The following is a 26,584-nucleotide window of genomic DNA, read 5'->3' as shown; positions in this document are numbered from 1 at the left end:
TGGAATAGTTTCAGAAGGAATGGTACCAGCTCCTCTTTGTACCTCTGGTAGAATTTGGCTGTGAATCTGCCTGGTCTTGGCCTTTTTTGGTTGGTAAGCTCTTAATCCCTGCCTCAATTTCAGAACTTGTTATTCGTTTATTCAGGGATTCAACTTCTCGTATTTCAACTTTCAAAAGTATTTTCATGCATGCTGCAGTTCTGATTTTCCTGGTTTTGCCCACCTTTTGTGTATGGGCTGCACACCCAGGCTGCCTTCCTTTCTGGTAGCAAATGGCTGGCTGCAGTTCCAAGCCTACAGTCCAGTGTCTTATCCAATCGTTAAATGAAGTCCTGAACATCACTGGGACTGGAACAAAGAAACTCCCTGTCCCTGAAACAACCAATGTGAGCAGGGCCGGGATTGCATTTGGGAGCTCTGTATATGTGTCTCAACCCTGAATCTCCTTTCTAAGAAGACCGGTTATTGGATTTAGGGCCAATCGTAACACAAAATGATGTCATCTTGAAATCCTTCCTTTAATTGCATCTTCAAAAATCTTTATTCCAAAATAGGTCACATTCTAAAGTTGCCAGTGGACCTATCTTTTGAAGAGGCACCAACTGAACCCTCTACAGTCTGCCTACTGTCTACTCCACATCCATGTCTGCCCCATGAGAAGATGACAGCTACCCCACCCTAACATCCCTAACAGCCTCAACCCATTGGATTATCTATTCTTAGTCTAAAATCTCTTAAAAATATTATCAGGTCAATAAATATCATCAATAAAGTAAACTCAATAAATATTTATAGAGCTCTCCACCTTAAATACACAAAATATTTATTGGCCATTATTAATACCCATTTTTAGAATAAAGCTACATTCCTGTTTTCTCTCCCTCTTTTTCTTCCTCTTTATTCCTCTCCTTCCCTCCTTTTTTTCTTTCTTCCTTTCAAAAAAAATAATAAAAATGTTATCAGGTCAAAGACACCAAAGCTAATCATCTAAATCAGACACATGAAACTTTGAGTATGATCCATCCTAGGACTTCACAAGTCCTTCTCTGGACTTGTGAATCTAACAAACAAGTTATCTGCTCCCAAGATACATTGGTGTGCTTACATCTTCTCCTTTTAAAACTAAGAAGACCTTTGTTATTGCTTTTTCTTTTATTTCAAAAAGGAGAAAAATTGGAGGGATAAAGGGGACACTGGAATTAAGCAGAACCTAGCACAGCACATTCTATTGGGTTTAATGGCCTGAGAACAATCTTTTGCAGCTTGATCTGCCACACCCTGGGCCCACAGCAGCTCCATGGGTGGTCCCTGCCCCTGGGCCCGCAGCAGCGTCATGGGTGGTCCCTGCCCCTGGGCCCGCAGCAGCTCCACGGGTGGTCCCTGCCCCTGGGCCCGCAGCAGCGTCATGGGTGGTCCCTGCCCCTGGGCCCGCAGCAGCTCCACAGGTGGTCCCTGCCCCTGGGCCCGCAGCAGCGTCATGGGTGGTCCCTGCCCCTGGGCCCGCAGCAGCTCCACGGGTGGTCCCTGCCCCTGGGCCCGCAGCAGCTCCACGGGTGGTCCCTGCCCCTGGGCCTGCAGCAGTGTCATGATTGGCTTCTGGGTGCAGGTGGCGGTAGCCCAGTCAGTCTCTGCATCCATTGCTCTGTCCTTGGAGTCATTCTTCCTTTTTCTGAAAAGGTAGAGCATGCTGGCTGCCAAGTGGCTCTACTGCCCTGTTTCCTGCTTGTACAGTTTATAAGTCCCATGACTTTCCTTCATTTTGTCCTGTCTCTGTCCCTTTCATTCCAAGATGGTAGCGTTTCTACTGGTTTAACGTTCTCAAAATCCTCAGTGGTTCCTGTGTATATCAAGGGAATCTGTGTCATTAGACATAAGGGCTCTCTGGGATTGTTCCTGGGTAACCCTATCTCTATTCCTGGCTTCTGCTGAGATTGGATCCATGATATGTGCCTAACCTTTTCAGCCAAAGGTTTTCTGGGCACCACCTTAGTGTTCCTTCCAGAACATCCTTTCTCTGGCCACAGTGAATTTCCTCATTACGGTATCCTTTGCTATCCAATAAGGCTCAGAACTTCCTAAGTCATCAGCTCTGATGTTTTTTCTTGCTCTAACATTCTTTCCTCAAATTATCTCTCTCCTCTTATATTTTACCATAATGATTAAGAAGAAACCAGGCCTTACTTTCTTCACGTTCCTCGAAATACCTTCAGCTAAATAGCCAACTTCATTGCTTACAAATTGTCCTTTGCACTCAACTTCAGAATACAGCTCAGGCAAGTTTCTGCCACTCTACAACAAGGATTTCCTTTCCTCACATTTCCAGCAACACTGTCCTCATTTCCATCTGAGATCCCTGCTGAGGTTTCCACCTCAGCAGAATCATCTTAATGCTATTGTTTCATTTTTCCTCATTCCTAGTGAAAGGCAATGGTAAATTTTTTTAGAAGTTCACGCAAATAAGGTAATAATTATTTTTTTCATAACTAGTTGGTGGAAACCCAGGCTAAGGTTCTCTGCCCTGCAGGCTTGTTCTACTTTGCAGTTTTGAAGACAGGCCATTGCCACATCCATGTTCTATAGCAGATGGGAAAGGAAAGTCCAGAGTAGAGATCTCTGTGGCGGAGGTGCGCACACACATGCATGCAAACACATGCGCACACATAGATTCATACATGTCCACACAGACATGCACACTATACATGCATACACATGCACACATGCAAACACATGCACACATGCGCATACACAATCACAAAGGCACATGCGCACACACACGCACGCAAGCACAAACACATGCATACACTCACACACACAATCACACATGCACACACACACACATTCCCTTCACTCCGCTCGATTGGCCTGAAGTCTGTTGTGAAGATGGAAGGGAACAGAGGAATATGGCCAGTATGAGTGGCCACATTCCTAGCTAAAACTTAGAAGGAAGGTTCAGTTACTTTGAAAAGGAGAGGAGAATAGATACTAGGATCATCAGCATTTTCTATGGCAACATCCCACCAACCTCATATTCAAGTCTGTGGTATCCTTGGATCATTGTCTGCCAGTGGATCTTGCTCAGAGCCACAAGCTCAGCCCCTCCACGTTCCTCTTTACCTACCTTGGAAAGAAGGGATGAATCTCAGTCACCTCCTTGCAAGTTCCCCCGGCTTCCTATTCACCTTGCCCTGCCTCTCCATGAACCCAAGATCCTAGAGAAATTCAGCTTTTCCTAAGACAGTCACACACACACACTCACCTGGAACCAGAAGATTGTAGCATCGTCTTTGGTCAGAGCCTAGGCATCTGCTAGTCTAACATTTCAATAACCAAGAGAATCACTGGAATGACTTAGAGGATCAAAGATAACTGTGCTCTCATGTGAACATCTATCTCTGCCCACCCAGAAGGGCAGCCAACAGCTTCCCGATTATGGGTGCCTTATTCCACTTACTACTCCAGTAAACTGAGCTAGGGTTCCTGGGGCAGGGGAAAGGCAGGTGGGTGAAGAGACGTGAAGGGTGGTTTTGTAGGTGTTTCATTTCAGGTCCCCATGGGACTAATGGGGAATTTTAGGAGGCAGCAGAACATTCTCTGTGGATTTCTAATGAGAGGTCTGCACTGAAGATATAAATGCTAGAACCATCAGCCCAGAGCTAATCACAGAAGGTCTGAGAGAGAAAACGATGCTCCTGGGAGCATGTGAGACAAAAAGCAAAGACTGAAGGACTGAGATCAGAGAAGTATCAACACTAAAAATGGTATCTAAAGAGATGACTGCTGGGAAACTGCACGAATGTAGCCAGAGAAATCTAGGTCACGTAAGATAAGGGCTGAACATTACCAATGTGTTTAAGGTGTATACTGGCAACTTTGAAGAGACAAACTTCAGTGAGAGAAAGTGCAGGGTTTGGGAACTGAAAGGCAGGGAAGCAGTGGGATCTAATGCTTGTGAAGTTCTCTTTCGGGAGTTGTATTTCTAAAAACCATGGTCCTTCATAGGAGAGGTAGCCTGAAAGGTGTGGGGATGTCCGCAAGTGTTACAATGGGGGTGGGTGTCACTATTATTTAGTAGAGCATGTCAGGGGATCGGAATGTCCCAGTGAGTGGGGCAGCCGCCACTGCCATGCAGAGCTGTCCTCCACCTGCACAGCCTGCCAGGGCCCTGCTGGGGACTCACAGACACTCAGATACTAATCTACTTCTCTGAGCCTCCACAAGCTTAAATAAATCACACAACTTTGCATATTTTTTTTGAGGCAGAGTCTTACTCTGTTGCCAGGCTGGAGTGCCGTGGAGCAATCTTTGCTCACTATAACCTCTGCCTCTGGGTTCAAGTGATTCTCCTGCCTCAGCCTCCCAACTAGCTGGGATGATGGACCTATGCCACCACATTCAGCAAATTTTTGTATTTTTAGTAAAGACAGGGTTTTACCATGTTGGCCAGGATGGTCTCGATCTCTTGACCTCGTGATCCACTCACCTTAGCCTCCCAAAGTGCTGGGATTTATAGGCATGAGCCACTACACCCAGCCAACTTTGCATAATTTTAATATACACTAAATTTTATAGAAATTTAATTAACATTAAAACTGAGAGAAGATAGTAGTTTAAGTTCAGAAATGTACCCTCAAATCTCCATATTTCAGAAAAATCATCACAAAGAGCAGTGTTCTTGTGGCATTTAATCATCCCACTAGAACTCACCTCTATGGAATTGCTACGTATTTGAATGTAACTGTCATCTTCACAGTTATTTTACACATAATGGATGTGCATCTGGGGGTGTCAAGTATTTAAATACTAAAATCCTATCGTTTTATCTTAAATTATCTTCCTTTTGTTTCTCCTTTACATTACCATTAGGGCAGTATGTTGACTTTCAAACATTATTTGTGTGGCTATATAACATTATCAGTAGATTTTCTATCAATATCATGAAGCAGGGATGTTGGGCACCCTTGCATTGAAAGCCCTGTTCTGAATTCACACTCTCCAAGCTGAAACCCCATCCTGAGAACCATTCTAGGTAAAACTGATGAACCCGAGATGTCATGAGAGGAGGGCAGAGCCAACAGCCGTTCTCTTCCTGGAATCACAATTGGATTTCAAACTCTAACCAGTGCCTGTAAGCAGCTTAACTGGTGTCTTGCAGGCAGAGCTAAGAAGAGTTTGGACAGTTTGACTCATGCACAACAAACATCAGAACATGTTGGTTTGCAAGGAAAGAAAAAGAACAAAGTAGAGGAGAGACACAGAAATGAGAGGTTCGCCACCATGAGTCACAGTGAGCCTGTGGCATGGTCCCCTGGGAGGCCCTGCTGCCCCTCTGCCTTCCCTTAGATGCCCCAAAACTGTACAACAGCCCTCAGTGCTGCATTCTGTCAGCTCAGAGGGGTTTTGTTAATTGCAACCAAAAAGACTTGCTTAAGTATTTTAATTTCCACTTCCTAGTGGGTGTTAATTAACAGTTGTTAGATGATTTAATTTAAAAACAAATGAATAAAGTAATGACTTTAGGTGAATTTTTAAAATTTCATTAAAAGCATGACTATTATTTCTTCCAACTAATTGTCTACATCTCTGTTTTTATGATTTCATTCCAATTTAATCCTTTTCCCCACCAAAAAAAGGAGACAGTTTGTCTTTCAGACACTCTTACAATTACCTCATCCAAAGTATTTGTTTTAAATGAAAAGACTTGAATTGTGGGGTATGTGTGTGTGTGTGTGTGTGTGTGTGTGTGTGTGTGTGTGGGAGAGAAAGAGAGGTGAAGATAAGGTCTTTTTCCACATAACTTGCTGAGCAAAAAATGATGCAGTCCTTTAAAAAAATGTTATCTTCTAATGCTAAAATAGCTAATTCTTATTTAGAGATTTAGCTGTAAGTCTTCTTAAAAAGTTACAATCTTTTAAAGACACAAGAAGTGCTAAGGGCTTCTCCACTTTTATTGGACTGTTGAATTGGGTATTAAAATTGATAAATATGCCTTTGAAAGCTGTTCATAATTAAAATAAGTTCATGCATTGTTAAATTCAATTCTTGAAATACTCTGTTTCTAAGCAAATTAACAATAGTACATAGCCGTTTTGCTGTAGTTTCATGTTTTAAATTTTGTGTATATTTCATGCCACGTTTCTCAATTTTTAGATGTTTACATATCTGAGCCTATGTTATCCAGGTACAGATTTGATGGGAAAGCAAACAAGACACTGATCTTTTATTCTTATTCAATTTTTCCTTCATAGCTAGATTTCTGCACTAGTTTTATTCTACCTGAATTTGATTAGCTGTTTTAAATCATCCAAATTCCTAGTGCTAGAAAAAAATCCAGGCTTTTATACTTTATGTAGCTGTTAAATGAGAAGAAGAACAGACACACAGATACATGTTCACTAATCATAGGGGTGATTTCCTTTCTAGTGTTCAGTAAAGGATCAGGTCCTAAGGCAATGCCAGACTTCAACCTGCCCATCAGGTGAAAGAGTGAAGAATGTCTAACATACAGGTGTTCTTGAAACTAGGCCACTGGCTTCATTTTTTCCATTGGAGGCCTAATTATTTGAGGACTCTGCAGGAAAAGTCCAGGTTGAGTTGGCTTGTTCAATACTAAAATACTTTTCTCCTGCTAAAGCACACATACTCGCTCACAGCAGTGTATATGGAACTTATAGATGTTTATTTTTACCTTTTCTTTTCTTTTCCCTTTCTTTCTTACTCTCACCACCTAAGTTCAAGGTCTGTGGACTATGTACTTATGGAGGAGGGGCACCAGGAAGGGGAGGGAGGGATTCCTGCTGGCAGGAACCATGGAGAGTGCATCCCTACCTAATCCTGCAGGAGAGCAGCCACAGCTCAGGGAGGTCTCCTGTGTTGATCTACAGAGTAGGCCGTGCAAAAGAGCATCTTTCATCACAGAGTGACTGAGTTTTAACAAAGCAATAAAGCTAACCCTCTTTGGCCCATCCGCCAGAATGAGGATGTTGCATTGTTAAGAAATCACTCACTTTAAAAATAGTATTTGTTGAAATTGTACTTCACCTGTAATCAAGAGTGACATTTGACACCTTAGTGCAGCTTCTCAAATTTTATCTATTATGACTTGGAAGGGTAACAATAAACAAAAAACAACACAACAAACAAATACAACAAGAAGCAAATCATACTTCCCCCTGTTTTCAGAATCTAGAATGAGTGCTTGAACATTTGCATTTGCCTAGTTTAGGGATATGTCTTTCTCTCAGGATTTTCGGGGTACAAAGAGGAATGAGCGTATACAGAGTCTGCCTTTTCTGAAGAAGGTTTCCCAGTAGGCTGGAAACAGAAGGATTTTCTGGCTTGGTAAAGAGCATTGAACCCTGTGCTTCTGTGTCCAGGCCAATGTCATTCGAAAGCATGACTTTCTGTGCTGGAACTAACCTTGTCCATCTTCCCACAGCTCAGTATACCCTTCCTCAAAATAAAGGAAATGATCAACTTCTTGAAACATGCATGATTTTAACTTGGTTTTCTTTATGAATATGATAATATCAGTATTTTTGAAACTGCTTGTTAGAAGTACAGAGTTGTGCAGCTTAGATTCGGGTCTTATATCAAACCTCTGTGTTCAAGTCCTCCGGTGGAGTGGACCTGTCACATTGGAACACACAGAGGTGGGGACTGGAGTATCTATCCCACAGCTTCCCCAGGGGTTCCAATGGGCTGGAAGTGCAGGTCCTACCTCTTTCCACCAGGGGCAGAATAAATGTGTTGAAAAACAGTGATGGCCGGATGATGCGTCATGCTCTGAAGTTTCATTTCTAGATTCTATCATCAATGTCAACTTTTCATCTATTATTTTTACTCACTGTAGATTTTTAATGAGATGTAGAGAAAAATGCAAGCTGAAAAGAATCAACAACATTTTACTTCGAAAGAATAAAGACATAATTACCAGTGGTCGGTAGTACGTCTACACAGAGCAGCTGAAGGCGTTGCTCATCTCGTGCTTTTGAGATGCATGCATTATCAAGCCTAACCCTGCAAACCGGAGATGCAGAGCTGACTTAAAAAGCTGCTGTTTTGTCCTAAGAAAATCCCTTAATACAGTGTCCGTTTTTCACAGTAGTTTGGATAAGCCTCTGACATTACCACCACTTGCTTCCCCGTTTCTAAACCATACTGACTCAAGGAAAAGGAGTCTTTGGATAAGGATAACATGTGATTGAAAATCTGATGACATTTTGCAGAGTCAGAAAGACTTTTCCTGCTTAGAAAATGTTTTCTGTATAACACAGATGTGTTTTTCAATGCCTTGGAATTTCCTCTTTAGAAAATATGTTGAGTCAACCAAATTTTTGAAGAAAATAATTGTATCCTGAATTTAGCTTTGCTGAAACAGCATGCAAGAGTTGCAATCATGTCCTTTGTAAACGTGTTTTAAAGTTTTCCCAGAGTTTATCACATGTGGATGAAATGAAGGAACGGGGGTCTCAGAGTTAATGGAGACTTTGATTTGCAAAATAAAGTGCACAAAGGTAAAAATAAAATACATATGTGCCAACATGTACATTATCACTAATCCTCAGAAGTTAAAGACCTCAATTTTTTTATATTCAAAATTCTTATTGCCCCTGATTTGGGAGATTCCTAGTAAAATAAAGATTGGGAGTGGGTAAATGTGTGAATATGGTAGAAAGGTCTCTTTGTTTCTAGTCTGCAGGGAGGATTACAAACAAAGCCACAATAAACATTTTTTCCCCAAGTGACTATACCATTGGCATTTCTACCAGCAACAGAGGAGAGTTCTGTTTGGTCAGCATTTTTGCCAACAGTCTTTTTATTATTTTGATTATTCTAATAGAGACATAGTAGTATTTTATAGTGGTTTAATTTGAATTCCTGTAAAAATTAAGAATACTGAGTATCTTTTCATGTTTATTTTCTATTCATATATCTTACTTGGTGAAATCTTATAAAATATTTTGCCCAATTATTTATTGCTTTCTTTCTTCACTATTGAATTTTGAAAGTGTGTTATATATTTTGAATGTCACTTATTTATTAAATATATGTTTTATTGGCATGTTCTCATAGTGTATGGCTTGTCTTTTTTTTTTTTTTCTTTTTTTGAGATGGAGTCTTGCTCTGTTTCCCAGGCTGCAGTACAATGGCATGGTCTTGGCTCACCGCAACCTCTGCCTCCCGGGTTCAAGCAGTTCTCCTGCCTCAGCCTCCTGAGTAGGTGGGTTTACAGGCGCATATCACCATGCCTGGCTAATTTTTGTATTTTTAGTAGAGACGTGGTTTCACTATGTTGGCCAGGATGGTCTCGAACTCCTGACCTCCTGATCCACCCACCTTGGCCCCCCAAGTCTTTTTATTTTCTTAACAAGGTCTTTCAAAAGGTAGGATTTCTTAATTTCAATTAATTATATGTGATCTTTTCTTTCAAGGACAGTGTTATTAGTCTTATATCTAGCAACTCTTTGCTGAACTTATGATCAAGTTTACTTCTAGAAATTTTATATGTCAAAACCACTAGGAGATACCATCTCAGGCTGGTCAGAATGGCAATTATTAAAAAGTCAAGAAACAATAGATGCTCATGAGGCTGTGGAGAAATAGAAAGCTTTTACACTGTTGGTGGGAATATAAATTAGTTCAACCATTGTGGAAGTCAGTGTGGTGATTCCTCAAGGATCTAGAACCAGAAATACCATTTGACTCAGCAATCCCATTACTGGGTATATACCCAAAGGAATATAAATCATTCTACTATAAAGACACATGCACGTGGATGTTTATTGTAGCACTATTTTCAATAGCAAAGACATGGAACCAACCCAAAGCCCATTAATGATAGACTGGATAAAGAAAATGTGGTTAAAAATACACCATGGAATGCTATTTAGCCACAGAAAGGAATGCAATCTTATCCTTTGCAGGAACATGGATGAACTGGAAACTACTGTCCTCAGCTAACTAACACAGGAACAGAAAACCAAACACTGCATGTGCTCACTCATAAATGGGAGTTGAACAATGAGAGCACATGGACACAGGAAGGGGAACAACACATACTTTGGGGGATGGGGAGCGAGGGGAGGGAACCTAGAGGATGAGTCAATAGGTGCAGCAGATGACCATGGCACATGTATACCTATGTAACAAACCTGCACATTCTGCACACGTATCCTGGAACTTAAAGTAAAATAATTAAAAAAAAAAAAACTTTTGCAGGGAGTGGTGGCTCACACATGGAATCCTAGCACTTTGGGGGGCCGAGGCAGGTGGATCATGAGGCCAGGAGTTCAAGACCAGCCTGAGCTTTGCGCAGTGGCAGTATCGTAGACTATGAGGTTTAACAGAGGTGGGTTTATTGCTAATTGAAAACTTTTCCCAATACCCTGCCAGGACAACTTGAAATATAGATGGCATTGGCAATTTTTGGCAGTCTCTATGGGGACTGAATTATAAATTCATACATACATACCAGCCTCACCAACATGGTGAAAACCCGTCTCTACTAAAAATACCAAGAGTTAGTTGGCCATGGTGGTGGGTGCCTGTAATCCCAGCTACTCGGGAGGCTGAGGCAGGAGAATAGCTTGAAACTGGAAGGCAGAGGTTGCAGTGAGCTGAGATCATGCCACTGCACTCCAGCCTGGGCGACAGAGAGAAACTCTGTCTCCAAAATATATAATTAATAAATAAATTTTAAAAAAGAAACTTTATAGGTCATAATACTTAAGTCTATAATCTATTTTGGGTTAATTTTTTTATACAGTGCAAGATATGGGTCAAAGTGCAATTTGTATGTATATGAATGTCCCAGCATCAACTCCTAGAAATACTTTTCTTTCTCAGTTGAATTGCTTTGCAAAACTTGGCAGAAAACCAATTGATAATACCTAGCAGGACTATCTCTGGACTCTCTTTTCAGTTCCATCAGTTCAGGTGTCTGTCCTTCTGCCAACGCCACACTGACTGGACCACCACAGCTTTACAGTGAGCCTTGAGCCAGATAGCGTGATCCTTCCAAGTATGTTCTCTCTTTTTCCGTGTGGTTTGGGTTATTTCTTTGAATTTTTACTAAATTTAAAAGGATTATGTCAATTCCTATTTTAAAAGTCGTGTGTGATGTTGACTCAAATTGCATTAATTCTATAAATTAATTTGGGGAGAAGTGACAATATCACTTCTGAGTCTTCCAGTTCATGATGGGAAGAGAAACGTAAAGTTCATCTTTATGTCTTTTTAGTTGGGCTTTAATTAGTGTTTCTTTCATAAGTGTTTTTTTTTTTTATTTTTTGACATACAGGTCATTTAGAGTTTTTACATTTATACTAATTTCAATTTCAAATTGCTTATTGATAGCATATTAACATGCAACTGTTATTTATTCATTTATTTATTTGTGATGGGGGGGTCTCATTCTGTCACCCAGGCTGGAGTACAGCGGTATAATCATAGCTCACTGCAGCCTCATATTTGGAGGCTCAAGCAATCCTCCCACCTCAGCCTTTCAAGTAACTTGGATCACAGGCACACATCACCATGCCCAGCTAGTTTTTTTTTTTTTTTTTTTTTTTGTAGAGACAGGGTCTCGCTATGTTGGGCAGGGTTTTCTAAAACTCCTGGCTTCAAGGGATCCTCTTCCCTCTCCCTCCCAAAGTACTGGGATTACAGAGGAGCCACCATACCTGGCCTGATTTTTAAACACTGTTTTGCTAATATCATGTTTCAGCACCAGTAGCATTCCATGGGTTCGTTTGTATTTTCTTACACAATTACAGCATCTGTAAAGAGAAACAGTTGTTTTTTATCTACAGTCCACGTGCTTTCATTTCTTTTTTCTTCCTCCTTATTGAACTACCTACAATGACCAATAAAAATAGCAACAGGGGACATCCTTGTCTTGTCTCGATTTTAGAAAGAAACCATTCAATTGCTTACTAATAAACATGACTTTAGTTGTAGGTATTTTGTAGGGTTTTTTTTTTTTTATTTTTTTGAGCTGAGGACATTTTATTGTATTGAATGAATAAATATTATTACAGGGTTCTATTTGCATCTCAAAAGAAGATCATATGCTTTTCCTTCTTTAGTCTGTTAATATAGTTTATTAACATTGATTAATTTTTGAATATTAAACTAACTTTTCATTTTCAGAATAAACCCCACACGGTGACGACATTATGCCATTTTTACATGCTGCTGGGTTCGCTTTGCAAACATTTTTAGAATAATTCACATCCTTTCTCATCCAGTGCCATTGTCTTCTGCCTGAAATATTTGCAATGCCACATTAGTCATTTCCTCCAATCTCATCCCCACTTGAATCCATTTGAGTCCTGGCACCATCCATCCAAAGTAGAATATCAATCATGGCTCTTTCTTAGCTTTCCAAAGACCCCGTTCATCTCTAACTGTATAAATTCCTCAGCATATTAAAAATGGAACTCTGGCAAAAGCCTGCAGCTTCATCTCTTCTCCCCTTTTCCTGAAATATTGTGGTCAACAAGGGCCAAATTTTTGTATTTCTGTGACTCTACCATATTGTTCGCACTATGTCTTTTCCTGGAATTTTTTTTACCATATTTATTATGAAGACATCTTTTCATCATATTTTATGTGATCCACTCAGGCAACCTCTCATTCTCTAAGAAAAGGCTATTTTCCTCTTTTATGTGTACTATAATAGGTAGTTCAGATACCTAGTATATATGGGTATACATTCATATGCAAATATGTAAAAGTGAATTATCTAAAGGTTGCCTTCCTTATAAGACTAAGTTCCTGGAGAACAATTAGGGTGGTATTTTATTTATTTATTTATTATTTTTTTGAGACAGAGTCTCCCTCTGTTTCCCAGGCCGGAGTGCAATGGTGCGATCTTGGCTCATTGCAACCTTCATTTCCTGGGTTTAAGCGATTCTGCTGCCTCAGCCTCCCGAATAGCTGGGATTATAGGCACCATGCCTAGATAATTTTTGTATTTTTAGTAGAAACGGGGTTTCACCATGTTGGCCAGGCTGGTCTTGAACTCCTGTCCTCAGGTGATCCACCAGCCTCTGCCTCCCACTCTGCCACTCTGCAAGTGGTATTATATTTATATCCCTTGCTTCTAGCCCAGTGTCTGCCCCATAATAAGAACCTGATAATGGTTGTGGAACTATTCTGGGCTAAATAGCATTGACATGGTGGATTCATGAGGAAGGATGTGACCGTGATTCGTGTCTCCTTAGCCAACATCCTTAAAACTTTGCTGAGAACTGGCTGGAGCCCAGAGTGAGTAGAAGTGAGATAATCCTCTTCCGCAGTTCTACCTTCACTGTCCATAATGCCCTTCAGACTCACAGACTATCTCAAACTTAAAATGAATGCGGAGAGTTCTTTACTACAAATAAGTCTATCTATGTACAGACACAGCAACTTTTAATAAAAGGCTCATAGAACTGTGAGCCTTTCCCAATGTGTATAGAGGCTTTCCACTGTGAGTTGCACAGCAAAATTACAGCAGTGTCTAATAAGACCCAGTGATCCTGGAAGGAATGGAAGACAGGATGAGCAGACAGATGAAGGAACCTGAAAGACAGAGGCTTAGGACAGACCCAGGGTGTCTTCTTTCCACCTTTGCTGGAGACCCTTGGTTAGGAGACTGCAGGACAAAAACTCCTGGGCTGTTCTCTGTCAGCGCTGGGGCTTGAGAGCAACATCATGGGTTGTTTACTGTCCCTCCACAGGTATCATTCACAAATGGCCAGGGTCTTAATGGTGTTGTTTGGAGCAGAGAATTAATAAGTGCAAAGTCTAACTCCTTGAGGAAGCTATAGCTTTCTGCTGAGGAATGTGTAAGGGCTGCTGCATGACAACTCTGCAAGCAGACAACCCAGTTAGTTCCTGAGGACAGAGGACAGTCCTACTTCTCCTTAAAGAGCCATTCCTCTCTGCTTCTCTGCCCAAGAGCTGATGACATCCCTTCTCTTCTTTGTACCAAGTTTTTCCTCTCTTAGTGAATCCTTCCCCTCAGCACATAAACACATTCCAATGCCTGTTAACAGGCAACAAAGCAAAACTAAAATAACAAGAGCAAAAGGAGTCTAAACCCTAAACAAAAGAAAGGATTGTCAGTCTGACCTCATCTGGCTTTCACCCAACCTCTCCATTCACAGCCAAATTCTGCAGAGAAGAGTGTACGGCCTGCACATCCTGCCTCCTCACTTTTCATTCTCTCTCTAATCTTAAGTGATGATGAATCCTCCATTCATGTGGGTCACCCTGAAGCTGCTTGTGTAAAAGTCACCAATGATCTTGTCACTGCCTCACCTTTTGCAGGTGAATATCTGCGATGCCACCATATAAAAATTGGAATATCTTTAGCTTTAAGTTTTTAAAAAATGGGTAAAAATGAAAGACTCTATAAGGAATTTTATTATCTCAGATAAGTTAGCTACACTTGGCAAAAGAGCTGCCAATATCTGGAGTCTCTAAGATTAATTCATCATCAGGGCTTGCATCGTCAGGACACAGCCGCTGCCTTTTTCATTGTGACCGTGTTCAGATGTTGTTCTGATGTAGGGGCTTGAGCCATTTGAGCTGTGTGTGTGTGTGTGTGTGTGTGTGTGTGAGAGAGAGAGAGAGAGAGAGAGAGGGCATAGGAAATTGGGAGAAAAGAAGAGAAGGAGAATGAGAGAATAACAGAGAGAAATAGAGACGGAGAGTGCTGTGTGCATGTGTGCATGTGTGTGACGTGTGACTGTGTGAGAGTGCCTGTGTTTGGCATGTGTGCATGTGTGTACGTGTGACTGTGTAAGAGTGCCTGTGTTTGGCATGTGTGCATGTGTGTGACGTGTGACTGTGTGAGAGTGCCTGTGTTTGGCATGTGTGCATGTGTGTGACGTGTGACTGTGTGAGAGTGCCTGTGTTTGGCATGTGTGCATGTGTGCATGTGTGTGACGTGTGACTGTGTGAGTGCCTGTGTTTGGCATGTGTGCATGTGTGACGTGTGACTGTGTGAGAGTGCCTGTGTTTGGCAAGACCAAAACCAGACACAACACCATCCACCAAATGCAGGGAAATTGTTTATTCCCAGGCTTTGAGCCTGAAAACATTTTCTAGGAATTCTTTGGCAGCCCCTTATCCCAGCATAAATGGTTCACAGCCTTGAGGGAAAAGACTCCCCTTAGCTTACGAGTTCCAAAGTAGAGGAAGTCCTATTTGAACTTAGGAGCCATTCCTCCCTCTAAATGATTCAATCCCATATGGAAGAGGACTACGGGACAGGCTTACGCTCATCACGACTATCCTGATCCACAGGGAAAAGGGTGGCCAGGTTCTGCCAGTGTGGATGGAGGAGCAATGCTTGTTGGGTGGACCACCAGCAATGCCTGCCAAACTCCTTCCACTGGGTTCTCCTGTCCTAGGTCCATGGTCCAAGCTTTGTGGTCTCAGCTTCTGCCCTTCTGTCAATGTTCCTGTTAATGGAGATGTTCAAGACCCTTTCCCATCACTTCTTCCTCCCCACTCCACTCACAACTTCGGGCCTGTCCACCGCCCAAATGTGCTTGACCTGGACATCCACTTATCTAGGAGAGCTATCTCACTTGTGTTCAAATGGGTATTCTCTCCAACAGATAAGACAGAAAAACTGAACTAATGGCACACACTGATACATACACAGATGCAACCATACTCAAACACAGTCATACACAGATACACACAGAAATACACACACACACATGCACAGACATACACACAGACACCCCCAGACACACAGAGAGACACATACAAACATGGACACACACACAATAACACAGACGCACAGACTCATTCCAACTCTTTCCTCTTGCCTAGCACTTTTATGATTAGGGAATCAAATCATAACCACCCAGTTACCCAAGCCAGGAACCAGTGAATATTCCTGGCCGTTACTCCTCTTTCGAGCCCCACAGTTGCTGCAAGGAGTCGTGTCCTGCTGATGGCTCCTCTATCACATGTCTCACCAGCTTCTCCTCTTCTGCACACTCTGAGGTTGTTTAGTGCAAGCCTGTACAGCCGCCCATCGGTGCTGCCTATCACCCCAACTGTAGGCTTGTTCTCTCCACCTGCACCCAGAGAGAGGCTTTGCAGCTGGGGAGCAAATGTGGCGGGACTTCAATCCTTTCCAACACACTCACATTCATGTTATGACCCAGAATGTGGTCTCTTCTCTCTTGGTGAATGTCCCAAGTGCCTGTGAGCAGAATGTGTGTTTGCTTCATTTGGGTGTGGTCAGTGATGTTCTGGGAAGGGTAAATTCGTCTCGCTCTTGTCTTTTCACAGATTGTCTGTGCACTCATTCCATTAGTTACTGTGTTGAAATCTCCAGCTAGAATTGCAGACTTATTTCCTCTTTTCAGTTCTATCAGCTTTTGATTCCTATATTTTGAAACTCCAATATTAAGCCAACAGTCATATAGGATTAATATAGAAGTTACCCTGTAAATGAGAATTTTATCTTAAAATTAATATCACTTTGTCATCTTAAGAAGATGTGAGGCCTGTGAGAGCAGGTACTGTGTATTTTATGTCTGTATTGTTTCTGTTTCACACTGCAACCGTAATTGATGATGAATAAGTAATATTCCCCCTTGAAGATCTGGTCCCTGTCTCCAGGGCACTGCTATGGAAAAAAAGCAAATTCCTGCCTTCTGAACACTCCCCTACTCCAAACACACTGCACTGGGAAAGCAGCAATGATGAAGGGGCTGGACCTGCAGCAGAAAGGTAACACATACTTTCCGTCCTTGGGAGCTTGCAGCACAGGCAGGCGGGCCATGGCACAGGCAGCACAGTGTTGTTCTATGCCAGGTGGGCCCAGGAATTGGTCCTCCCTGTCACTTATGAGACTAGAATCCTGGAAAAATTACTGAAATTCTCTGTGCCTCAGTTTATCCATCATGAAAGGTTAAAAAGAATACCCCAGCTGTAGGGTGGAAGTGGGACTTGCTTGAATTAATACTTAAAACAGTTGGGTTCTAAGTATTTTGCATAGCTCTTATTATTAAATTAGCTTCGAAAGAGTTGCCTCATTATTTTAATATGCTTTTCTCACAGGCAGTACGGTTGGCCAGATTTAGTGTTTGCATTTACAACTGAATCTTTCTTCTGCCCCTTTGAGACTTCCCAGGAGTTGCTTTGACACTGCAGGGAGTCACACATCTCCAGATGCCTCACTGATGATTCTGCAAACATCTGATATGTTTAACTCCTATGGGATATTGATTCTTCTCTAGTTCATTTCATTGCTCCTGCTATACTTGCTGTGTAATGTTAGCACTGTACGAGTTGCATACATAAGCCAGATACCACTGACTTCTTCTTCCTTCTTCCTTTCTTCCTTCTTTTCTTTTCTTTATTTCTTTTTCTTTCCCTTTCTTGCTTCTCTTTCTCTTCTCTTCTTTCTTCTCCTTCTTCTCCTTCTTTCACTTCTTCCCCTCTTCTCCTTTTTCTCCTTCTTCTTTTCTTTTTTGGAGACAGAGTCTTACTCTGTTGCCCAGGCTGGAGGGCAGTGGTATCATCTCAGCTCACTGTAACCTCTGCCTCTCAGGTTCAAGCAATTCTCGTGCCTCAGCCTCTTGAGTAGCTGGGATTACAGGCATAGGCATGAGCCACTGCACCCAACTAATTTTTTCTTTTTTTTTTTCTTTTTTGTATTTTTAGTACAGACAGGCTTTTGCCATGTTCATCAGGCTGGTCTCGAACTCCTGGCTCAAGTGACCCACCTACCTTGGCCTCTCAAAGTGCAGGGCTTATAGGCATGAACCCTTGAGACTGGCCTACATATCATCGAAGTCCAAGAGGGGAAATCATTTGGAACGATCACAGCAACTGGTCCAGAGATGACCAACAGCTTAAAATGACCCCACCTGAAACAGCGGCTATCAATGGAATGCCCAAGCATTTTTTTTAATGAAGCTATTTTAGACCAGAAACCCTAAGAATGTTGAGTCTAGAGTTCCACAATTATAAAAAACTCTTCTGAAGGTAACATCCTTTCTACTAAAACCATATTGACTCAGTCAATCTTTCTCAGGGTTTACTTTCTCTTGAGCCACGAGCACTCACTTGGCCCCTACCAGAGGGACCAGACTTTCATGACTAGTGCCGGGTAGGCTCTCCTTCCAAATTTTGGTTTAAAAAATTAAAAACCTCCTTTTAGATATTCTAAAAACTTAGCTCCCCTAAAATCAAGAAGCCTGATTTATAAACTTGGACTCTGAGGCTAATACACTATTTTAAAAATATGGTAAACCAGTCAGGCACAGTGGCACATTCCTGGAATCCCAACACTTTGGGAGGCCAAGGCAGGTGGATCACTTGAGGTCAGGAGTTCAAGACAAGCCTGGACAACATGATGAAACCCCGTCTCTACTAAAAATACAAAAATTAGCTGAGTGTGGTAGCATGCGCTTGTAATCCTAGCTACTCAGGAAGCTGAGGCAGGAGAATTGCTTGAACTTGAGAGGCAGGGGTTGCTGTCAGCCAAGATCAGACCACTGCACTCCAGGCTGGGCAACAGAGCAGAACTCTGTCTCCCAAAAAAAAAAAAAAAGTAAACGAACATTACCTTAAACAAAATTGTATCTTACAAGCTTTTACAAGTTGCACATTATCAGCTCATTCTAGTTAAAGACTTAAAAATCACTTCACAATTAACCCTATGGATTTCTACAAGGAGAGCTTAGACATAAACTCAGGAGTCAGAATGTTTTCCAGCCCCTGGGCCTGCCAATTATCGAGTGTACCAGCCTCCCTCGGAGTCATTCTATTCCTTGTAGAATCTGAATAATGAGTGTACACTTCACAGAACATACAGAGTGGTAATGTGGAACAAAAACTAGAATATTTAAAGGACTTACCTAACAGTAGGGGAAAAAAGTAAGTACACTTAAAAGTGTTTTTATTTTCTTATTTGAGAAACACCCCTTATATGGTAAAGTCTAAGAATATGCTATACATGTAAAAGTTTTAAAAAAATTACTGTAGCTTTGGATAATTTAATATCCAAGTCAAATACCTGAGATGGCGTAATTCAATTTTATGTCAGCAATATCAAGTGAGACTAATCAAGATATCATGATTAAGTTACAAAATTAAAATGAGGAAACTGGAGTATTACCCAGGCTTCTGTGGGTCACCGCCTTGGTTGAATTAGTAATTTCTTTGTGCCGGGTGCAGCGGCTCACACCTGTAATCCCAGCACTTTGGGAAGCTGAGGTAGGCAGATCACATGAGGTCAGGAGTTCGAGACCAGCCTGGCCAAAGGTGAGACCCACCTTTACTAAAAATACAAAACTTAGCTGGGTGTGATGGCGGGTGCCTGTATTCCCAGCTACTCAAGAGGCTGAGGCAGGAGAATCGCTTCAACCTGGGAGGCAGAGGTTGCAGGGAGCAGAGATCCTGCCCTTGCACTCCAGCCTGGGCAACAAGAGCAAAACTCCATCTCATTGTTTAACCTTGACACAGCTCTGTCTGCATTTTGAGCAATGGCCACTAGAGGGCAGGAAGAACCAACCTATCAAGTCCTTACAACGGTCTCACCAACTTCTTAGAAGGAAACTTGTCCCTTAATATGTAGGAACTATTTTTATTATACCATTATTTTTCCTCAGTTTTATTCCTATATTAGTCAATTCATATTGAATTGATTAAGTCAATTGAATTAAATCAATTCACAAAACATTTCCAAAGTTCAAGTACATTCTAGCCAACTTGATTTACAATTAGTGAATTTTCTCTGAATTGATCGATAAATAATCAACAATAATTATTTAGAAAATGAGGCTGATAAAAATATGTTGGCATTACATTTTTTGCTTGTTCAAGTAAATATAAAAATGCCTTTTCTCACATTGCTTCAATTTATGAACTAATTTTTTAAATTATACATTAAGACATGTACATTGTAAAACTCTCACAACATCCAGCATTGAAAAATTATCTTATGCCTTACTGCTCCCTCCCATGGGTAATCACTGTTACATTTCTCATTTGCTGCAAAATTCTCTATGCATATGGAGTATACAGATGGATAGATGGAATGTGTATGTGTATATGAATGTGTATGTGCCTATGGGGGGGATGTGCCTGTGTGTGTGTCTATATGTGTGTCTATTTGTGTTTATGTGTATCTCTGTATATGTATATGCATATTATATATGTGTATGCACGTGTTATGTGTGTATACATGTGCATGTGTGTCTGTGTATGTATTTGTATGTATATGTGTCTATAAGTACATGTGTATGTCTGTATATGTGCCTCTGTATTTCTATGTATGCATGTGTTTGCATATGTATATGTTTGTATATGTATATGTGTGTACAGTATATTATGTGTGTCATATTTATCAAATTCCACATTGTATTAATCTGTTCCTACTGCTATAAATGACTACCTGGCACTGGGCAATTTATGAATAAAAGAGGTTTAATTGGCTCACAGTTCTGCATGGGTGGGGAGGCCTCGGAAAAGTTACAACCTTGGCAGAAGGCAAAGGGAAAGCCAGCATGTCTTACCACGGCGGAGCAGGAGAGGGAGAGAGAGCGAATCAGGAACTGCCACATACTTTTAAACCATCAGGTCTCATGAGTACTCACTATCATGAGAACAAGAAGGGGCAATCTGCCCCTGTGATGCAATCACCTCCCACCTGATCCCCCCCACCCCGCTAACAACATTGGGAATTAGAAGTCAGCATGAGATTTGAGTGGAGACATAGAGCCAAACCGTATCACATGTGTTGCTTTTTCACTAAGTGGGGGACCTTGGCCACTTTCCCTATCAGCACGTGTGGCTGTACCACATGGATTTCAGTAGTGGCAGAATATTCCCTTTTACAGATTCTATAATTCATCCATTCAGTCTATATTCCTCCAGTTTAAGGCAGAACAAATTCCAATATAAAAACTCAAATTCATATTTAAAAACATTGTTGTTTCCTTGCTGTGGACTCAATTCCAACCAAGCTGGTGAAGAAGCCAGTTGGATCACCAGTCCCTGCTGAAGGTGGATGGCCCCTGCTCTTGTCTCCCAGTTATCAGACTTTGGCTGCTTCTGGACCAGAGGAACAGGACACCCTCCTTCAGGCTGTGAGTCCTCCCTCTGATGTACCACACCAGGGGATGAAGTAGCAGCCATAGGCCAGGGAACAGTCCCTCACCCACCCTTGGATGCGGGAGAGGCGTTGCCAGCTCTACCCTCGGATCCTTCTTTCCAAAGCTCCCTCTCTTTACCCTGCACTCAGGGCACTTGGCCTGAAGGGCCTTTGTCTTCTGGAAGTTTCTGCCTCCTTCCCTGCCCAGATCTTTCAGACAAGGAGCTATAAAGCTGAACTCCAGCAAGACATGAAGGCAGAGAAAAGAAGGAGAAGCAGGGAGAGGAGAGGTGTATAAATTAATACCTCTAGAAGCAACCTTGCTACAGACACATCATTTGTTTCTATTTTTTTCTCTGTGTCACACAGTGCTGCCATGCAGAGGAACTGCTGCTTCGAAGGGTACGTCCCCACACGGTCTGAGGTTGACAAGTTGCTGTCCAACGTGTGTCCCCTCAATATGTGCGAGTCTCTTTCCTTCTACATTCTCATGTGTACACAACTGGGCTTTAAAATTTACTAATATGTACACCACCTTCTTGTCATCTAGAGATTCAATTCTTTCATTATAAAGAATGTAGTGCACAGTTCATTTGTTTACATCTTTACCATTTACATTATTCTCCCAAATTCTTGCCCAAGACACCATTTACGACTAAAAAACATGATGCCTTTTTTTTTTTGGTCGCTCATATGACAAGCTGTTATTTTTGTGTCACTTCAAACAGAACTTAAGATATAGACTTCAGTGAATTCCTTCTTAAGCCTCCTTCCATTACAGCAGCCGAATTTTGTCCGGGTTCTGTAAGCTAGTGCTGCCGTCTGAGTGGCCATGGTATTTCCTTTGGGCTGAATTGGGCCTTTTTAGCTTCTTATCAGACAAAACACTATACTTGGAGCCCTGACGAGTGAGCAAACAGATGGAATTTCTTGTTCCCTACTTGGTCTTGTCATCACTGGCTCAGCCAAGTGCTATTTCTCAAAGGTCGTAAGTCTCCCATCCTCTTCGCGGAATCTTTCTCCTTTTTGCACATGTATAATCCCTGGTCTCTATTGACTTCTGAAGTTGCTGACTTGGCAAGACAACAGCTGCATCATCCACACAAGCAAATCTGCTCTTGGGGGGCAAAACGAGATTTATTTTGGCTTAGATGACTCCGATTGGTCGTCTCCATTGAAACCTTGGCAGAAGACAGATAGGTCCCTTTGCTGTGGGGAAGAAAAGGCAAGTAAACCTCTAGTGCCAGGAGCAGTGTTTGTAAAGATCCCGCATGAAGTGACACATTTCGTCCTTAGGCTTCTATTGGCTTCAACCCAAACAGAATCGCTTAGTGCTGTTCCCTGGTTAATGTCGTTATTAAAACAAGTGACTCGAAGCGAGAGCTGAAAGGCTGAGTGCTTTGGTGTGAGATGTGCGAAAATCTGAGTCAATCAGAACAGGCTTAGCAGATCCGCCACCAGCATAACAGGGCTTAGCTTTTGTTCGCTGTTTCTGTGATCCTTCCTGGGCAGCTGGCATTTGTCGTCTGGTTTCTACTCTCTCAACTGCAGCGGACCCTACTTTTTCTCCCGAGTGTGCTTATCTGCCCAGCTGCAAAGAAACGAAAGATCTGCTGCTGTTTCTGCACTTCTTCTCCCTGTCTTCATCCCTGAACATCATATGTGTGCAAAGAAATCAGACTTGTTGCTCTGTTGTCTGGTAAGGGTTTAGCCCTGAGTTTGCTGAGGTGGTGATGAAGGTTGTATGAAGCTGTGTCAAACATCAAGAGACATGCACACAGGCTGCAGAACATGTGTGTTATTCGCTCAATGCATGCACTGACTTAGAATGAGCCACTGTGCAAAGGATACCCCAGAAAGACTATTCCCTATACATTATCATTGAGTGTATGATATCCAAGAAAGCAAATGGATAAAGAGATGCCTATTATCTAAACCAAAACTACTCACTCACTCTCAGTGGTAACTTCCCTCATCCTTGATAACAGGCCATCCATGTAACTACCAAAATGCACTTTTAAAAAGTGTAGTCATCCGGGCGTGGTGGCTCACGCCTGTAATCCCAGCATTTTGGGAGGCCGAGGCAGGTGGATCATGAGGTCAAGAGATCGAGACCATCCTGGTCAACATGGTGAAACCCTGTCTCTACTAAAAATACAAAAAATTAGCTGGGCATGGTGGCGCATGCCTGTAATCCCAGCTACTCAGGAGGCTGAGGCAGGAGAATTGCCTGAACCCGGGAGGCGGAGGTTGCTGTGAGCCAAGATCACGCCATTGCACTCCAGCCTGGGTAACAAGAGCGAGACTCTGTCTCAAATAAAACTACTCAACCACCAAAGAATTATTTCTCCCCATTTCTATTCATTAGTCCTTCTAATCTTGAAGGTTAATTTCAATAATCATATATTCCTCATGACTTGATACAATTTCTTCCTTTTAGAGTCCCACTAAATATCATTTATATTTATCCCATGCTACTTTTTTATCCTAGTTTATAATTACTTGTGAACTTTCCTAGTTTCCCCTCCCAAACACACAAACCCTTTAGCTATTTCCATGGGAGGCTCTTTTATGTATTACTCTTCACACCCTCAGCCATGGGATGTGCAGGAGACACTAATGGATCTAGTGTATCACACAAGAAACAGATCACCAAGATGACAGCTACAATCAGCAAATCCCAGTGTCCACTGAAAACAGTGACAAGGGTAAAAAGACAGTGGCTGAGAAGGGAGTAGTAAGTGTTCATGAAGAAGAATTTCTTAAGCCTCAGCATCCTAGCAACTATAGCAGAATGCCATAACAACGACAAAAGTAATTTGAGTGTGAAGTTACACCGTAACATACAAATGCATCTGTCCATGAGGCCATTAGAAATCGTCCAGACTGAAGGTCCCAAACACCCACCATAACCTTCTGATTTAACAGTGCACATACAGGGAGACTATACTGTTCAAAAGCACTCCTGTCAGGAAAAAGGCAAAAAAATGTCCCCTCTCCACATTCCTTCTCAACACTATACTGGACATCCTAACCAAAACAGTAAGACAAAAAAGGAACTAAAGGGTATACAGATTGGGAAGGAAAAAATATTAAACTGTCTTTGTTCACCAGTGACATTATCGGCTGTCTTAATTTCCAAAGAATTGATGAAAAGTTTCTGAAACTAACAAGCTATTATAGCAAGGTTACAAAAGACAAGATTACTATACAAAAATCAACTCCTTTCCTATATACCGGAATTCAACAAGCGGCACTTGAAATTAGAAGCACAGTACCATTTACATTAGCACACCCCACAGTGAAATACTTATGTATGAAACTAACAAAATACGTATGAGTCCTGGATAGAAAAATGACAAAACTCTGATGAAAGATGTAAAAAAAAAATTAAATAAATGGAGTGATAGTCCATGTTCATGAATACAAACAATCAATACAGTCAATACATCAGTTCTCCCTAAATTAATTGAAACATTCAATGTAAACCCGTCAAAATTTTACTAAATTATTTTGTGGGCAACCTGAATCTATGGTTTATATGTAGAGGCAAAAAAACCCAGACTAGACAACTCAATAATGAAAAAACAAAGGTAGGGGACTCACACTACCTGACCTCAAGACTTACAAGAAAGCTACAGTCATCAAGACAGTGTAGTATTGATGAAACAGGCAAATGGGTCAGTGGAGTAAAAGAGCACAGAAATAGACCACCACAAATATAGTCAGCTGATGTTTGGCAAAGGAGCAAAGGCAATACACTGGAGAACATGCAGTCTTTTTAACAAACGATGTTGGACATCCACAGGCAAAAAACTAAATCCAGACACAGATCTCACACTCTTCATTAAAATTAACTCAAAGTGGATCACAGGCCTCAATATAAAACACAACACTATAAAATGTCTAGAAAATAAGAGAAAATCTAGATTATCTGGGGTTTAGTGATTTTTTTAAATTTTTTTATACTGATTACCATGTTCCAGGATATTCTTATTTTAGAATTTTACTTTTTTTTTTCTGTCTAGTCTCTAATTTTGTAATTTGTATTTTTATTTCAATAGTTCAGAGCAACAAGTGGTGTTTGGTTGCATGGAAAAGTTCTTAGTGGTGATTTCTGAGATTTTGGTGCACCCATCACCTGAGTAGAGTACACTGTATCCAATGTGTAGTCTTTTATCTCTCACTCCTCTCCCACCCTTCCCCTTGAGCCCCCAAAGTCCATTATATCATTCTTATGCCTTCGAGATGACTTTTAAATTGCAACATAAAAGCTATGAGCAATGAAAGAAATAATTGATAAGCTGACTTCATTAAAATGAAAAACTTTTCTTCTGCTAAAGACAATGTCAAGGGAATGAGAAGACAAGCAATACAGATTGGGAGAAAATATTTACAAAGACACATCTAATAAAGGACTCTTATCCAACATACACAAATAACTCTTAAAACACAACAATAAGAAAATGAACAACCCAAATAAAAAATGGGCAAAAGACCTGAAAACACACCTCATCAAAGATACACAGATGGCAAACAAGCAGAGTAAAAGATGCTCAATGTCATAGACTTTGGAATTTCTATTAAAACAAGGAAATAGAATCATACACGATTGCAGTGCAGTTGAGCATCCCCCAGGTACACTGTTCCCAGACTTGTGCAGGCTGGTCCCCTCTGTCTTACCTTTCTGATTGCAGCACAAATGCCGCTTCGCTGAGGTGTTGGGGGACTCCCTCACTCTGTCCCTCCCGCCTCTCACTGCGAGCACCTGCTTTACTTTACTAGAGGACACCTGCTCTTTTCTTTCACCTGCATTTGCTTTTATCCTCTGTCCATCCATTCCTCCAGACGCTGAGCTCCTGAGGGCAAGGCCCATGCAGGTCATTTCCAGCACTGCACCGTGGCCTAACCCGCCCCCTGCGCAGGTGAATCCTCCAAGCACAGCTTTTGAACGAATAAATGAGAGTATCGAAAAGCTCCCTTCCCACCTCTGAGCAGCTCACATGGTGGAGATGGATGCTACTAACAGGAGATGCAAGTGGGGTGAGAGGCAGGGGGACACGCAGAGTGACCCTGGGAGCCTCTCTGGCTACAGCGGCCCCACTGAGCAGAATGGACACTGCGTCCCCTGACGGCCAGTGCTGGCACTGCAGACCCAGGCAGGGAACCCAGAAACAAGCCCTCGCCTGGGTGTGGGTGTCCTCAAGGCAGTGGGATTCCCAGGGCTGAGGGGGGCAACAAAGGGGAGCTGCAAGCTCCAGGGGAGATAAGAGGGGTGTCGGAAGGCTCCCTTGACGCCTCTTTCCCTCCACTGTCCCCAGGAGAGACCAGTCCACTCATAAGCGTAGGTGTCCCGTCCACCCCATCCGCTTCCAAATGAGGGCCCGAGGCTGCAGCAAGGACGCTGCCCTCCTCCTGCAGGGCTCTGCCTCCCCGCACCGCCCAGGACCCCCGCAGCCGGGAAGG

At 41.9% G+C, this 26,584-nt stretch overlaps 1 long non-coding RNA gene and 1 other non-coding gene across 4 annotated transcripts in view; one reads left to right on the top strand and one right to left on the bottom strand.

Annotated features, from left to right (window-relative positions):
- LOC144576871 (uncharacterized) overlaps positions 1 to 26,584 on the bottom strand; it is a 57,087-nt gene that overhangs the window by 30,126 nt on the left and 377 nt on the right. The gene's annotated exons all lie outside the window — the stretch shown is intronic.
- Positions 10,304 to 10,444, top strand: LOC118143286 (U4 spliceosomal RNA). Its single transcript, XR_004727522.3, has one exon. It is a non-coding gene; the product is annotated as a U4 spliceosomal RNA (small nuclear RNA).

The sequence above is a fragment of the Callithrix jacchus genome, chromosome 7, assembly GCF_049354715.1.
Source record: "Callithrix jacchus isolate 240 chromosome 7, calJac240_pri, whole genome shotgun sequence".
Taxonomy (NCBI): domain Eukaryota; kingdom Metazoa; phylum Chordata; class Mammalia; order Primates; family Cebidae; genus Callithrix; species Callithrix jacchus.
The sequence above is the reverse complement of the archived record's forward strand: the minus strand, read 5'-3'. Positions and strand labels throughout refer to the sequence as shown.